We start from the raw sequence: 15,184 nt of genomic DNA, 5'->3' as shown, positions 1-15,184 counted from the left end.
ATTGCTTACTACCCAAAAATCATCTAGACATTGATAAACTTAATAACTTGTGAATGTGATAGCTTAAACTGAATTAATGAGAGATTATTTATAATATCAATCAGTCCCATGTGAAAATAAGTAATAACTTGCAGAGAGCATCTAGAAAATCAATACAATGTGAGTTTCTTTGAAAGGCAAGGCATGAGTTGAGACCACAACTTCAAAAGAAGGTTGCTTGGAGCTCTATATAATTGCTAAACTATAGATTTCTTTATTTTTAATTTTTTTTTTAAATTTATTTGTAGTTATATCAAATGGTCATACTCACCTTTGGCTTTGTACATATATTGGATAAGATATGACAAATTTGTGGGATGATGGGCTTAATTTTCTTGGTAGCAACGACATACAAAACCCTACTGATTCTTGACCTTTCACCAACTCCAAAACTACCCTTCAAGTCTTTATACAACTATTTAATTCATGAAGGATTGGCCGACTAACGAATATTTAATTGTTTTATTTTATATAATTGGCTCAAACAAGGACTTGAACTAATTTTAATATAAGAATACTAGAGTGATCTTCAACGCTGTAAAATTTTAAATTCGAGCTCCAATCTGAGATTCATTATTATAAACTCAGCAATAATGCAATTGTAATTATAGGAATTTTGTTGAAGTTATTATGGATAGCTAGCAAAGCAAATTTCAGATGAAAGGACAGGAAGGATATGGGTACATGGATCTGCTCTCCTCTAATGTCAACCAAGTAGTTATTTGAAAAATAATTAAATAATTAATTATGTATACATAAGTATATATAGTAGCTATTGATTAATGTAGGTAATTATAATGTGTTGAAGAAGGTGATGAGAAAATCGTCAATTATGCAATGATTTAAGCTGGCGAGCTAATGAAAAGAAGATTGAAAACCCTACACCTATATATAATGTGTCAAGTAATAGATGTGACACTAATTAAGTTATTGCAATTTTAATCAACATGTTAACTTTGCTCACATTCAACAACACAAGACATGATCCTTGTTTACATTTTGAAATCATACCATTTATATATACCCAAATATATCCTTTTTGTTCTTTATAATTTATTAGTCAACCTTGCAATAATTAATATATATTTATATATTTTGCTTTTCAAGCTCCATACTAATACTTTTTTTTTTGTTGATAACAACATTAATTATTTTAATGGTATATTGATTTTTTTTAAATAATAAAAAGTTCATTATTAAACTATTAATTAATTTGGTATTATAATACCTTGTAAGTGTAAAAAATCAAAAGATGTCTTCCACATTAAATTTAAAATTAATTATTTATTCCTTATTTTTTAAAAAATTTAATCAAAATATCTATGTATTATATAAAATTAAAATTTTTAATTCTTTTGTTAAAGAATATGTTAGTCAATTCTCAAGGGGGGAGATAGGAGATAGGTTGATAAGAGTCCTTTATTCCTTAATTAGTAGTTTCAGATTCAAGTTCTGAGTATGGAGTATTTTTAAAACTTGAGAGGGAGTGTTCTGCCCCCTTAATGAGCCTGTCTAGCGTGAATCTAAATTAGTTGGGCTTGTAAATTTCGGATGCCAAATAATTTCTACCAAAAAAAAAAAATCTCTACCCTGTATTTTTTAACTACATAATTATATTATTTAGTTTTTATAATTTTAACTATTCATATTATTTAATCTCTTTGACTATATTATAACAAGTTGATCAATATTTTTTTGATAAAAATCTAGTAGAATGACTAAAGCATTTAATTTTATAAAATGTATTAAAGTTTTAATTAAAATTTTGAAAAATAAAAACTAAATAATTAATTTAAAAAAAATACAAGGATCTCATAATAATTTACTCTTTTAAAAATCTAGTCTTTCCGTCTCCAGGAGTCCGGCCATGGATGGCTCTGGGCTTCCATGGTTATGACACCGTGGAACCAAGAAATTTTCTGCAATTGAACTTTTTGTTATTTTTCAACGGATTTATTTAAATGGAAAAAAGAATTTATATAATTAATTTTAATAAATTTAAAATTAAAACAATGATTATTATTTGACTTTTGATGTTTTGCAAGCAATTAAGCTGGTTCTTAAGCAGAAGAACCGGAGTTTATGTGATATTATTAATCCACGAAAACTGTTCAAGATTCATTATTGAATCCTGTAGATAAGGATTAAAAATCATTCTTATGTCTGCAATAATATGCCTCCTCATTCAATTTAAAAGTGTACTGAATACTTTAATGCATGACCAAATACAAATTCATTTCTTAACTTTAATTCATTATTATTTTATATTAAATTTTAATTAATAAAAAATATAATGCAAGGGATTCTTTTTTCCCTTGATTTAAGTATGTGATATTTTCATACTTGAGTGGAAGTGGTATTGAGAAAATTGGTCAAATCAATTTATAAATTTTAAATATAGACTGACGTATTTATTTATAATAATTTTTAAATTTATAAATTAAAAAAAATAAATTGAAGACTAATTTCTCATTTTGATTCTTATAAGCCCTATATTTATAAATTAATTTAATCAAATATTTTACTATATTTTCTCAATCTTTAAAAATTTATTATAAATTTCATTTAATATTATTTTTAGTCATTTTAATAATAAATGTGTTTATAATTTTTTTTTTACGAAACACATTAATTTATCAATCACTTATAAATACTTCAATTAAATACGTAACTGCTTATAAGCTCAAATTAACTTATAAAAATTAACTATTTATAAGTTAATTTTTATAAGTTAAGTCAAAATAAAACCTTCTAACAAGGATGACTCTAGGATTCAATCCCTAACTTTGCATCCGATAGAATTTTAAACTTAGGACTTAGCCTTATGGAGAAATAAAGACATATAAACTTAAAAATCTAAATTTTTGTATAATTATTTAAAAATATAAATCAAATTTATTAGGATTAATAAAATAAAATTTATATTTAATAATTATACAATTATCAAAATTTAAATTTTGTATAAGATAATAAATTTTATTTTCTTAGATTGAATTTTTGCTGATTAATTAATTAAACATTAATTATATTACATTTAAAAATTTACAATTTTGAAAATGATTACGATGTTATTAAATTAAAAGTTTATTAATTAGATTAAATTTTTTATTTTTAAAATATTTAAAATGAGAAATAAATAAGGTATTTCACATTCAATATATAGAAAATAATAATATATTGATCGCACCTACACGAAATTTCGTGCGCCCATATTGGGGTTTTATTCTCACACTGTAAAGTCTAATGCACAGGATTTCTTGCTGATTTTCCCTTTCGAGTTTCAATTGTTTCTGTAAAAAGGTAGAAATGACCATTGTCCTACTTAGATGTCCTAAATAATCAGAGCCTGGACTTTCTAGTTTCTACTTCCGGCTCTCATTATTTAGTTCCCATGTTGAACTTTTAGCTTCCATTCACCATTCTTTCGGTGGAATTTTATTTGGTCCTTATTTTCATGTTGCCTATTACTGGGCATATAAAGGGTACCAAGGACGAAAATATCAGATTTTCACTCTGTATAAGGTAACTCGGCCCTTTTCTTTCAGGAACAAACTGGATTGCCGTAGTATATCAGAATCGATACAATATACTATGCAAACATGAAATGAGGAAGATGAAATATTCAACAGAAAATCCAAGGTAAAAAATTATGATCCTTCTAGTTTATTGTCCTCTCCCATTTAGGAATGTACACGGCTCCTCTGTTCTTCAAAAGTTTTCATGGTTTCTGCATCAAAGCCTCCGGCAAACTGAAAACAGATCCAGGTCAACAAGCTAATTTTACATTTATCAGGAAATTAAGATTTTGAAGTTAAATGGTTTGACTCTTGCAATATGGACACTAGTACCATAAAGTATGCCATATCTACAGGTCCTGACTATTATGATTTGCGCTTAAGCATTGAAATTCAATACCATATGAGAACAAGTGCAGGGACAAAATATAACTGATGAACTCGGAAAGCAAAACGCACGGCTTGCAGAAGCCAAAAACTCTCTACTTGGTTCCTTATCAGGTCCACTCAATGCACCAAGTTCAGATGCTACACGCCCCATGTATTTCCTTGCCAACTGTACAGATGAAAGCTTGATCTGCAATGGGGAGAAGTTATATGAACAACTCATAGAACCTGTGTGATCAAAGTCCTCCTTAGGAAGGTAGCATCATATATACTTAAATCTACAATAAATTTTAATGCAATTTCTTTTTTTTATGATAAAATGTTTTAAATATTTCTGGAAAAGAGAGAGGGCCAAGGAATCTGCGAATGCAATGGCATAAATCTCTCTTCAAGGCTTCTCTTTTATTCAGACATTTCATAGGGTAAATTATCTAGTTGATTCATTAGCATTTGGAAGTTACATTGATAAACTTGTTCATCATAACTGCATGCGGATAAACAAACTATACACTTGGTAACTAAGCAGTCATATTGTCAAAGAAATCAATAGCTAAACACCCACAGACAAAACTGCATTTAAACCAAAAATAAATAAATAAATAATTTTGCACCATACCTTGCCAACAACTCCTGAATCTAATAACCAATCAACTGGAATCTCAAACTCCCTGTATCAAGAAATAGCCATAGTTATTAAGGCGCGCCTCAGGCTCCAGGCTCACCAGGCTCAAGTTCTAGCGCCTCTACAGGGGAAAGGCGGGCAACATTCACCAGGCTCTCGCCTTATGGGCGCAGGTGTGTGCCTTGTTCCAGGCGCAAGGCTAGAAAGGCGCGCCTTTTTTATTTCTAGGTTCGGCGAGTACTTCCATTGACAAAAAGCACTGCCACCCAATTCGAAATTTGTCGATATAGAAGTTTTCAAAATTAGAATCATTGGTGATAACTAGTCATCAAAATCTCATCAAACTAAACATACTCAGAATTACAAACCTCTCATATTTTCATTTTCAACACTGTCACTCATTATCTTTTTCAAAAATAAAAGTTAATACTCTTTTAGTTCTTAAAGATGAGGGAAATGATGAAAATATTGATTTTGAAGATGAATATTAAGAAGATGAAGGTGTAGAAAATGATGAAGAAGATATAATTACTTTATAATTTCTTAACTTTAGTTATGAAAGATTAAAAGACTATTAAAGTTTTAATAATTTAATACTTGAATGCTTATTTATTATTATTATTTTTAGTTTTATGTTATTTGAAGTTTAATGAAATATTCATATTTATTTTACTTTTATTCTTTTTTTTTTTTTTTGCCCCTCATCTCGCTCAGGCTTACGCCTTCGCCTTGCGCTTAGGCTCCAGGACTCCTTGGCACCTTAATGCACCTTGAGCCTTTAATAACTATGGAAATAGCCATGTCCCTTGTACTAAAAGTGCGTACACGCTATTTTCCATTCTAGCAAAAGGTAAGAAGATAAAATAAGAAAGCATATTAAACAAGTAAACAACGCAAATTATCTCTCGTTTACAGCTGAAAATATCAGATTATGGTAGATATTTTGAACTGCTCTTTGTACTATACATACTTTTCAAGCAATTTGTACATCTGCTTCAAAGCAGCTTCACAGAGGATTTTGGGATCATCAACAAACGAGGAGACCTGTTTCTCTAATTTCACCAGGTCCTGGTATTCAAAAGCTACCTCTCTTAATGCATCAGCTTTACTTTCAGGCCAATCAAAGTGCTCGGTTCATCAACCTGATCAAATACCGAAAAAGAAAAGAACAAAATAATAATAATAATATCAGAAAGTCTCAAAGAATAAATCTATTTGCTACAGAAATGATAATTTTGAATTATTTGAAAAGTGAACTTTGCCTCCATTATCTTGGTTAAAGCTCAGAAGGGGGAAAAGAAGTCATAGGTTTTCTATTGTAAAATGAAAATTACAAAACAGAAGAATTAATCATTAAAATCTATATTAACGAAGTTGATGATGAATTAATCAGACCCCTTTTCTAATTTTAAGCAGTCATTGCCTCTGGCAGATGACTTGCACATTCTAGCCAGTGAGAAGTTAATGGCATACCAAGAAGGAGAGTTTCTCATCTAGCCAATTTACAAAGGCAACCAAATCATCTATGTTCATGAAGGAAGCTGCTCGAACTTCAGTTGCCAATGACTGGACAAAATCTCCTTGAGTTTCCACATCAGCTTTCACGTGGTTGCCACACATATGGTTTTGCACCATTAATTTGAGTAGTGAAACCTATGTTTGATGTGGAGATGAAAAAATAAATTGAAACAAAGGCAAAAAGTTGAAGCACAGCTAAGAGGAATGATGATCTATCCTCAATCTCCCCAATCATGTTGCTCTTAGCATCAGATGCATTAGATGTAGAAGAAATCAAAGATGATGTCTCCTTCTTTGCCTCACGTTTCATTAGTGACCAATAGAATTCAACTGCTTCAGGAGCTCTATGAACTTTATCACCACTTCCTGCCCCTCTTGACAAGCTTCCAGGTGGAGGAGGTGGATGAGGTGGTCCACCAGGCGGTGGTGGTGGTGGTGGAGGTGGTGGGGCACCTGGTGGAGGAGGTGGTGCTCCAGTTGAAGGACTGGTATTTGCGCCAACTGGAGAACCAGCAGATGGTTTAGGAGGTGGCCTTGGCACCCTAGGAGGCCTCTTCTCAATGTCAGCAAGTTTCATCTTGCTTATTAATTGAGAATCAACAGCCTTGCGGTCATTAAACTGGACATCTGAATCACCAGAAGCAGTTGATTTGTCTTTTATTTGAGCAAGTTGCGATGGCAGACTTACAGATTTCTCTCTCCCCCACTTTGCTCTAGAATCAGACTTACAGATTTCTCTCTCCCCCACTTTGCTCTAGAATCAAAATTTGAATTTCCACCAAACCTTGCTGCTCTTGCTTGCTCTGCCTTTTCTTTAATTTGCTTCTCCCTCTCTAAGGCCAGTTTATGCTGGTCTTTGTAGGCAGGATATTTTTCATCAAGAACTCCTTCAACTGATTTAGACATTAATTGGAAAGATGAAGAAACATTATTTAGTGAGTCACTGTCAGAAACTTGTGTTCTAATATGTGGTACATTTGGAGGCGTTTCAGGAGAGTTGGGAATATCTTGCTCCATCTTTCCAAAAGTAGTGATGGCTACACCGTCACCAGCGTTTCTCAACATTAAGGCTTCCAAGGGACCCCTTGGTTGGTAGCTCATGCTTGTCTTGCTTGGAGAGCGGGATCTGGCTGTTGATGAAAGAGCACTTGAATCGTCTTTACTTTTACCCCATTTCTTGATCTTTTGGATCAAACTAGGTTTCTTACTGAGACTACTGTATCTACTAGCAGAGCTATCAATAGAAGCATTGTCAAAGTCCTCACTTCCAGGAGAAGATGGATAAGAAAAGTTGCTTTCAAGATCTGTGTCTACTTGTCCACGTTCTGTTCCTGCATACTCTTAACATTAAATGTTTAGCCTTCTCTTGGGACTTGAGGCTTAGACTTTTGTTAAGATCACAAGCTGAAATTTTTCCTGGAGGTGCTTGGTAGTTCCGGAGCTCATACCTCAAGCATGCATTGACCCAACGAAGGTACACTAGTTCTTCAACTTCACTAAACCTGTTCATTTGAAGTCCTTCTACTTGCTTTAATAAGTCTTCATTTACATGCCTTAGGTCCTGGCAACCATTTCACTCTGCAGAACCATGAGATGTAGGAAAACAAGTTTAACCCACCACATATAAAAGCACACATGTAAGATATTTGAGCTGTATTTTACTGGTTAAAACTAATGGAGGGAGATTCCAACTTCTTTTCAAACTACATTCTAAAAAAAAAAAGAAAAAAAGGCCCTTCTTAGATATTATAAACACTATTGGCAACCAGATATGCCATAGGCAGTTACACAATAGGTGTAAACTATAAGGGCCACTGAGAGAAAACTTAATTCCAATATATCAAGGATGTTTAAGTGGACCCTAGGTTTCCATAATAGTTATCCATCGGCTGAAATCATTCCTTAAGCAAACATTTTTTTTTTACATATCCATCAGATGAAAGGAAAAAAATACAATTAGGAATGACAAATGAACACATCAGACTCCAGAAAGTATGGAGGGAAAATATAGAAAGAAGGAAAACACAGGTATGTGCACAAAAATGTATGACCAATGTGCAGTACAGTTCTAACCTCTGTCATATTGGAAAGGGCCGTTATTTTAGCTTGAGCAGCATCCAGCTTAACAGTCAACTCCCTCTTTTCATCTTGAAGCTCTTTATTCTTCCTCCTAAGTTCCACAACTTCCACCTCTAAATCCTTCACAGCCTTCATCTTCTTCTCAACCTCTGCATCTTTCTTCATGGCTTCTTCCTCCTTAGCTTAAAGACCAGAAACTTGTTGCTTAAGCAACAATAACTGGCCCTTTGTCTGGTTAGCTTCAAGCTGAATTTGCCTCTGAAGCTCCTTTATCTTGCTTCTTGCCACCTCCAATTCCTTCTTGGCAGATGCTCCCAGGGCAATCTCTTCTTGAAGCTTCTTCCTCTCATCCGGCAAGGAGTTAACGGTAATATTCAACATGTCAGTCTCAACTGTCTTGATCTTAAGCTGCCTTTGTAATTCAGTGATGTCTGATTCTTGCTCCTTCAATCCATAGTACTCTAGTAATTCGCCCTCAAGTTTCACCTCTCTTTCCTCCAATTCCTTTACTAGGTAGTGCAAACGTTCCAGTTCACTTGCATTGTTTTCTATCTCTGTTTCATAAATCTTATCTTTCTCTGCCTTGTCAACCTTGTCACCAGGCAATGGATATTCAATCTACCCAAAAAGATCTTCAAATTCAGGTAAAATATCGTCATCTTCCATGCCTGGTGCAACACCATGAGCCCAGTCAAATACACTACTTATCAATTTGACCTCCTCTTCCTCTTCCTCTTCCTCCCCCTGTAATTTTATTGCATGTTAATTGAGAGAAAACAACGAAAACTATATCTAATAAGAATAGAAAAAGAAGGCAATTTCAATTAGCAGACTAGGCATGTAGTGAAAGATATTGCATCTTGTTTTCATGCATATACTTACATCCTTCTCTTTGAGGCTAGCATCTGAATATGTAAACCGCTCCTTCTCTTTCCCCCTGATTCGGTGTTGCTCAATACTTTCTTTACCATTTTCTGATTTTCAATTTCACCAGGCCAACCATGAACAATGGCAAAATAAAGTAAAAAGGACATGACAAAGACAAAAAGTAGCCTTTGATATAAAATATGCCATCAGCACAAACCTTATAAGCCACATCTATACATAAGGTGTTGATAAAAGTGGGATGGTCAACAAAAAAATTAAAAAAAAAAAAAAGAGTAATGCAGCTTACAGAATTTATTACCTAAAGGCTTGTTTCGACCAGTTGATGACCTCGAGGTTTGGACATTAAGCTGCTCGACTGCATAGGCTGCAACTGAAGCAGCAACCAGGAAGCCTAACCTGACTATCATGTAGGTGTTGTTGATAGCAGATTCTTAACCTTCGACTCATCTACTGAAACAAACAAACCCAAAACACTTCTCCACCCATTTCTCCACAGCCCCATAAGTGACTGTTCAAGCCATCAGGGTCCTGGAAATGCACCAAGAGCTATGCAGTTGCAGAATCTCCAACAGCCAAGGGAGCTTTCTAGGAAATCCTGGCACAATTCTTTATAACACCTGATTACTGCTCTTGTAAGTATTCAAATTTAATGGCCATATCTAGCTATTGATATTTCAATAAAATCTGAAATTATCTTCTTATCATGTTTTCAGGCCTTTCAAATACAAGCTTGCTTCCCAACAAAGAGTTTCTGATAAGCAGAATTCCAACACAAATGTCATGCTAAGAGTTACAGGAACCACCAATGCAACTAGTGGCCATTTTTGCTTCAAAAGGATGTTGAAAATTTGCATAATAATGGTAGGTCTGACGTATTACTATTTTGTTTTAAAGTAATGCCTACAGTTAATGCAAATTGCAAACCAGAAAACAAGAATGAAAGAGACACTAGCAACAGTAAATTTTTAAGCAAAAAACATGCACATCTTGGAATCTTGTTTAAGCCATGTATCACATGTGTATCTAGTGTTCCTAATAATTAATAAGTTTTAGTTGCATGTTAGAGTAGCTAATTTTTAGGTGCCTTCCCACTTGATACAATTAATGAACACAGCTCAAAGAGCAAAGAATTGACAAACAAAAACCATCTGGTTGACCTTACCATTTTTCTGGGTATTCATTTCCATTGGAAGAGTATTCACAGTATAAATCTTTAGTTAATAGAGTTCAGTTCAAATTGTTTGAATGGTTTGATCCAAGGGAGATAGGTCTACTTCAGATAATATCATCCTCTCATAGCCAATAGATCAATCTTAGCCTTAATTAAGTATTTTTATAAGCAAATTGCTTTCCCATCATAAAGTAGAAAGAGGAGTAGAGTAATGAATACGCACATTCCAGACACCATCCACTTGGTATCAGATACTTTCCCTCATGCCAACCTAACCAAAAATTCTCCTCAACTTTCTTCAAGCAAGCATTAAGCAACTGAAGCCTCAAAGATTACTGTTCATCTATAGAAGCTGACAAAAAGAAAGGAAAAACAAAAAGTTGAACAAAATTTAAACATGCGGCAAAGTTAAAATGCATACCTAAAAGCAGGAGTCAAGAGAAAAGCTCTCTGTTGGGGAGGACATTTGTGGAGGTTAAGGTATGGGTTTTTAAAGCATCCCCGGGAGAGTAAGAAGAAGCAAAGCAGAACCTGAAAAGGAAGTGTTAGATAAAGAAAAGGGAGTGAATTGCATTTGCAGTGCCAATTGCCTGGGCGGCAGTGACAAATCTTTTGAAAGCTTCGGGTTTTATAATCATTAATAACCAAACAAGAAAGCTTGTTATGCATCCCAAATTACTGATTTGCCCTAACCTGGTATGTTAATTTCTTAGTGCCGATGCTTTCCTTCATGGGATGATGAAAAAAGCAAAAGAGTTTTGGGCAGACACTCATTTTCTGCGAACAACTCCACCGTCCAAAGAATTTGTCTGGGTGTAATCAATTGCTTAAATCTTCAACTCAGAGGCTTTGCAAGAAACTTTCTGAATTTGCACTATTAATTATCCGAGTCAATTTCACTCTAATAAAACATTAATCAAAATGTTTAATTTTATATAGAAATAGGTCTTTACAGTGATCATACATATTCTCTTTTCTCACTAGTCATTCCCCATAAATTATGGTGATCATGGGTAACAATTGAAACACATTTTCGACATTAGCTAGCTAGCCTCACGTATAGCATAACTCTCATTTCTTTTACCGAGAAAGAAAGGATGGTGAAGTTCTCCAAGCAGTTTGAGGGTCAGCTTGTGCCTCAGTGGAAAGAGGCCTTTGTTGATTACTGGCAACTCAAGAAAGACCTGAAGAAGTTCCATCTCCATCTTACTAACACCACCAGCAAGACTCACCAGCACCACCAACATACCTCTTTATCCAACTTCTTTTCTTCTTTTAAGAAGTATTCTCCAATTCCATTGCCCCATCAACATACAGATCACCATGGAGCCATTCAAGTACTTGCTATCGTCTCTAAACAATTTTTTTATTGGTTGACTTGAATTAATGTGATGTTTTGGATGTCTAACAGGTTCATAAGAAACTTGCATCATATATAGGCGAGTAAGGAAGATATGTTTGAGACAGAACTTCTTGAGTAATTTGAGGATACTGAAGCTGCCAATGAGTTCTTTGCATGTTTGGACTTTCAACTTGACAAAGTGAATCAATTTTACAAAACTAAGGAGAAAGAGTTCTTGAAGAGAGGGGAATCCTTAAAGAAACAATTGGACATTCTCACTGAGCTCAGCACTGCTTTCAAGTAACACCTTCAGCTCAGGACTCCAAGCAGGATGCATCTATATCATCCACCATCTCTTGTGGTATAGATGCATCCAAGAAACTCCACAAGGACTCTGCAATTTTGAGCTCAGTGAGAATGTGCAATTGTTAAGAACAGTAAAAGGACCGTGACTTTCACTGGGAAGGATGATACTTATCCTGCTACTGTCATGCTACGCCTATTAATTAAATGATCAAAACCAGAAGATTAGGTAGGCAAAGCTAAATGATTTATCTGTTTCAGTTATTATGCATCCAAACTTAGCACACAAGGCAAAAAAAAAAAAAAAAAAAAACAAAAAAGACTGATGGAGAGTAATGTGATCACTTATTCTGGTTTATTTGATGATTCAGTGTAGAGTAATTTACTTTGAAGGCTTTGGTGCTTGGGAGAAACTGCAGCAACTATAACCATTCCACGAAGCAAAGCCAAGCCAAGTCCTAAGCTATTAACAATCATGGATTCTGGTGATCGTTTTGATACATTTCTATTTGTTTGCAAGAATGTCAACTTTTCTAATAGCCCTGTTTCCGCTGTTGCCACTGCCAACCCATATGCGTAGGGTCCAAGAAATACGTGCCATGGCAATACTTTCACCCTCACCGCTCGCATCTCCATTCTGTTCCAAAAGCTCTTGAAACCCATCAACCACTGCCATTCAAAATCAACAAAATTAATCCCAACTACTATTTGATTAAATTTTTCTAATAATCACTAACTTTTATTTTGATATGGTTTCAATAATTGTGATTTGTTGAAGAATTTGCAATTTAAGATTTGATATTTGAATCAGCTTCATTCTGGACCATGGCTTAATAGAGGAGTCATAGTCTTGGCCCTGAAAGAAGCAGACAATGAACCCACTACATGCTTCCTGCTTCAAAAAGCACAGTTGAGTGAAGATAAAATAATTGAAAGCACAGTGAAGCTCTGTTACTTATTAATCGTTACTAGTGAAAATTAATGAATGGATCCACAGTGACAGTGGCAACATCTCTTAATGATGTTGCCTAATGCCGATAATTAAATCGTAAAGAAAGACAAAAGCTTGTGAATTTGCACACTGGAAAGCAAGGCCAAAAAGAAATGGAAATGACTATGAGAATTGAATTGAAAAAAAATAATAATAATGAAGGAATGAGGAACAAACCTGAGCTCCAAACAAGCAAATGCATATTAAACCCATCCAAGAGTGCAAACTGTAGAAATTAGCAACAATTCCATCTCGGCCTTGAAATTTTGTCCAAATACCAAAAATCCCAGAACCCATAGCCAATCCTTGAAGACACAAATGCACTGATTTCTTCAAATTCCTAGAGCCAGGCAACCATCTGTGCACCAAAATGGCTGAAATCGCCCAGGAAAAAATAAATCAAGAATCGAAGTCCATTTCTTGAATCTAAAAGAAGCAATAATAAGCCTTGATTCTATTAATGATGTTAATCCAAGGGCTATACCTTTTCCACCAATGAGAATTAAACCAATCACCATTAGCAAGGGATGCAGAACCTGTAAAATCAAGCAAGAAAAACAAAAACATCAAGAACTGGGGTTGAAGACTTGCAGAGTTCTCTGGGTATCAAGAAATGTGATAAAAAAATGAAGAGAAAAACAAGAGCAGTAGATACAGCATAGATAAAGTCTTCATGAGAGGAAGAGTGAGGGAGAAAACTGGACTTGAAATGAAAAGCCCAAGAGATGACGAGAGCTGCCACAATGGAAGCCTGAGAGTCTGGCAAAGAAAAGAAGTGGTAGCAGTGAAGGAGAGACTGAAGCCATGGGTTTGCACTGAACAGTAGACACACACTGTGTCCACTGTGTTTGTTTATTATAAAAAAGGATAGGCTCTCCTATTAATGTCATTTTTAACTGTGTTTTGTCGTTAATATATCAATTTGGACTGTCGTGAAAATGCACCATGTTCTTGGCCATTAACGGTTATTTATGTGTTTAAAACAAGGGAAATTTATAATTTGGCCCTCTAATTTTATTTTATATTATATTTTAATTTTTATATTTTAAAAAATTAATTATTTAATTTCAAAATTTTATAGTATATTATATTTTAATTTTTTAACTTTAAAAAATAAATTATTTTATTTTTTAATTTTAATATATAAAATAATTTAATTTTATAATTTTAATATTTATAATAATTTTATTTATTAATAAAATGACCAAATTATTTTATATATTAAAATTATAGTAATCAAAGTATGACATAGTATAAAATTAAGGTAGAAATTAAATAATTAATTTTTAAAAATTAAAATATAATATAGTATAAAATTTAAAGATTAAATAATTAATTTTTTAAAATTTAGAGATTAAAATATAATATAATATAAAATACAATATTAAATTATAAAATTTCCTTAAAATAAATACTTAATAACCATAAAATAAATAAAAAAATTTGCACTGGTGTGTGATATTAGACAATATTAATAATTTTATTAATTTCATGGGATCATTCACGTTTTTAATTTTTTAAGTCTGACATTTATGGGGAGCTAGAAGTTCTATTTAGATAAGACAATTAAAATATTGTAATTCGTTAAAATAATATATATAGTGATGGGGCTAAAAATTTTATTTAAGGACACAATTAAAATATTTATTTATAAAAATAAATAATATATATATGAAATATTTTAAAAAAAAAGAAATTAACTTGATAAAAATTAAAAAAAATGCTGTTAATTAAAAAAATATAATGAATAACAAAGATTAGGAATTATTAAATTTATAATATATTAATGGTCTAAAATTAAAAAAAATTTCCAATTTATCTTGAATTTATTTTTTTTTTCAAAGTGATCATGAAAAATAAATTTAATTAAAATTATAAATTAAATAAAATAAATGAAATTATTTTAATTTTTAAAGATTTTTTTTTATATAATTTGAGTATGATACAATTATAGTGAGATAGAAATTCTAACAATAACAATGAGATTATGAAAAGAAAGTCATTGAAATTTTAAATTAAGGAAAAAATATATAAGTGTTGATAGACTTTCATTTGATAATATTATTCAATAATTTAAATTTTAAATAAAAGAAATTAGTGATTAAATTGTTTGAGAAGAAGAGACCAAGACAATGATTTTTCGGTTTTTTTTTTTCAAAAGAATTTACATTTTACTGTTATATCAATTTTTTCAAAAGAGTTGTGAAAAAATTAGAGTTTTCTTTTTATATATAAAACTATTAATAAATTATTATAAATTTTTAAAATATTAAAACTCAATGTCCCATCAAAATTTGATATGCAATTGTAAAAAATATTAAATTTTAAG

The 15,184-nt window shown here is 32.4% G+C and overlaps 2 pseudogenes; both read right to left on the bottom strand.

Moving 5' to 3' along the window:
- Window positions 1-5,418: 5,418 nt before the first annotated feature.
- LOC110642511 (protein CHUP1, chloroplastic-like) lies at window positions 5,419-10,906 on the bottom strand (annotated as a pseudogene).
- Window positions 10,907-12,187: 1,281 nt separating this feature from the next.
- LOC110642510 (probable transmembrane ascorbate ferrireductase 4) lies at window positions 12,188-13,676 on the bottom strand (annotated as a pseudogene).
- Window positions 13,677-15,184: the final 1,508 nt, after the last annotated feature.

This window comes from Hevea brasiliensis, chromosome 17 (genome assembly GCF_030052815.1).
Source record: "Hevea brasiliensis isolate MT/VB/25A 57/8 chromosome 17, ASM3005281v1, whole genome shotgun sequence".
NCBI lineage: Eukaryota > Viridiplantae > Streptophyta > Magnoliopsida > Malpighiales > Euphorbiaceae > Hevea > Hevea brasiliensis.
This window is presented reverse-complemented; position numbering and strand designations above follow the sequence as displayed.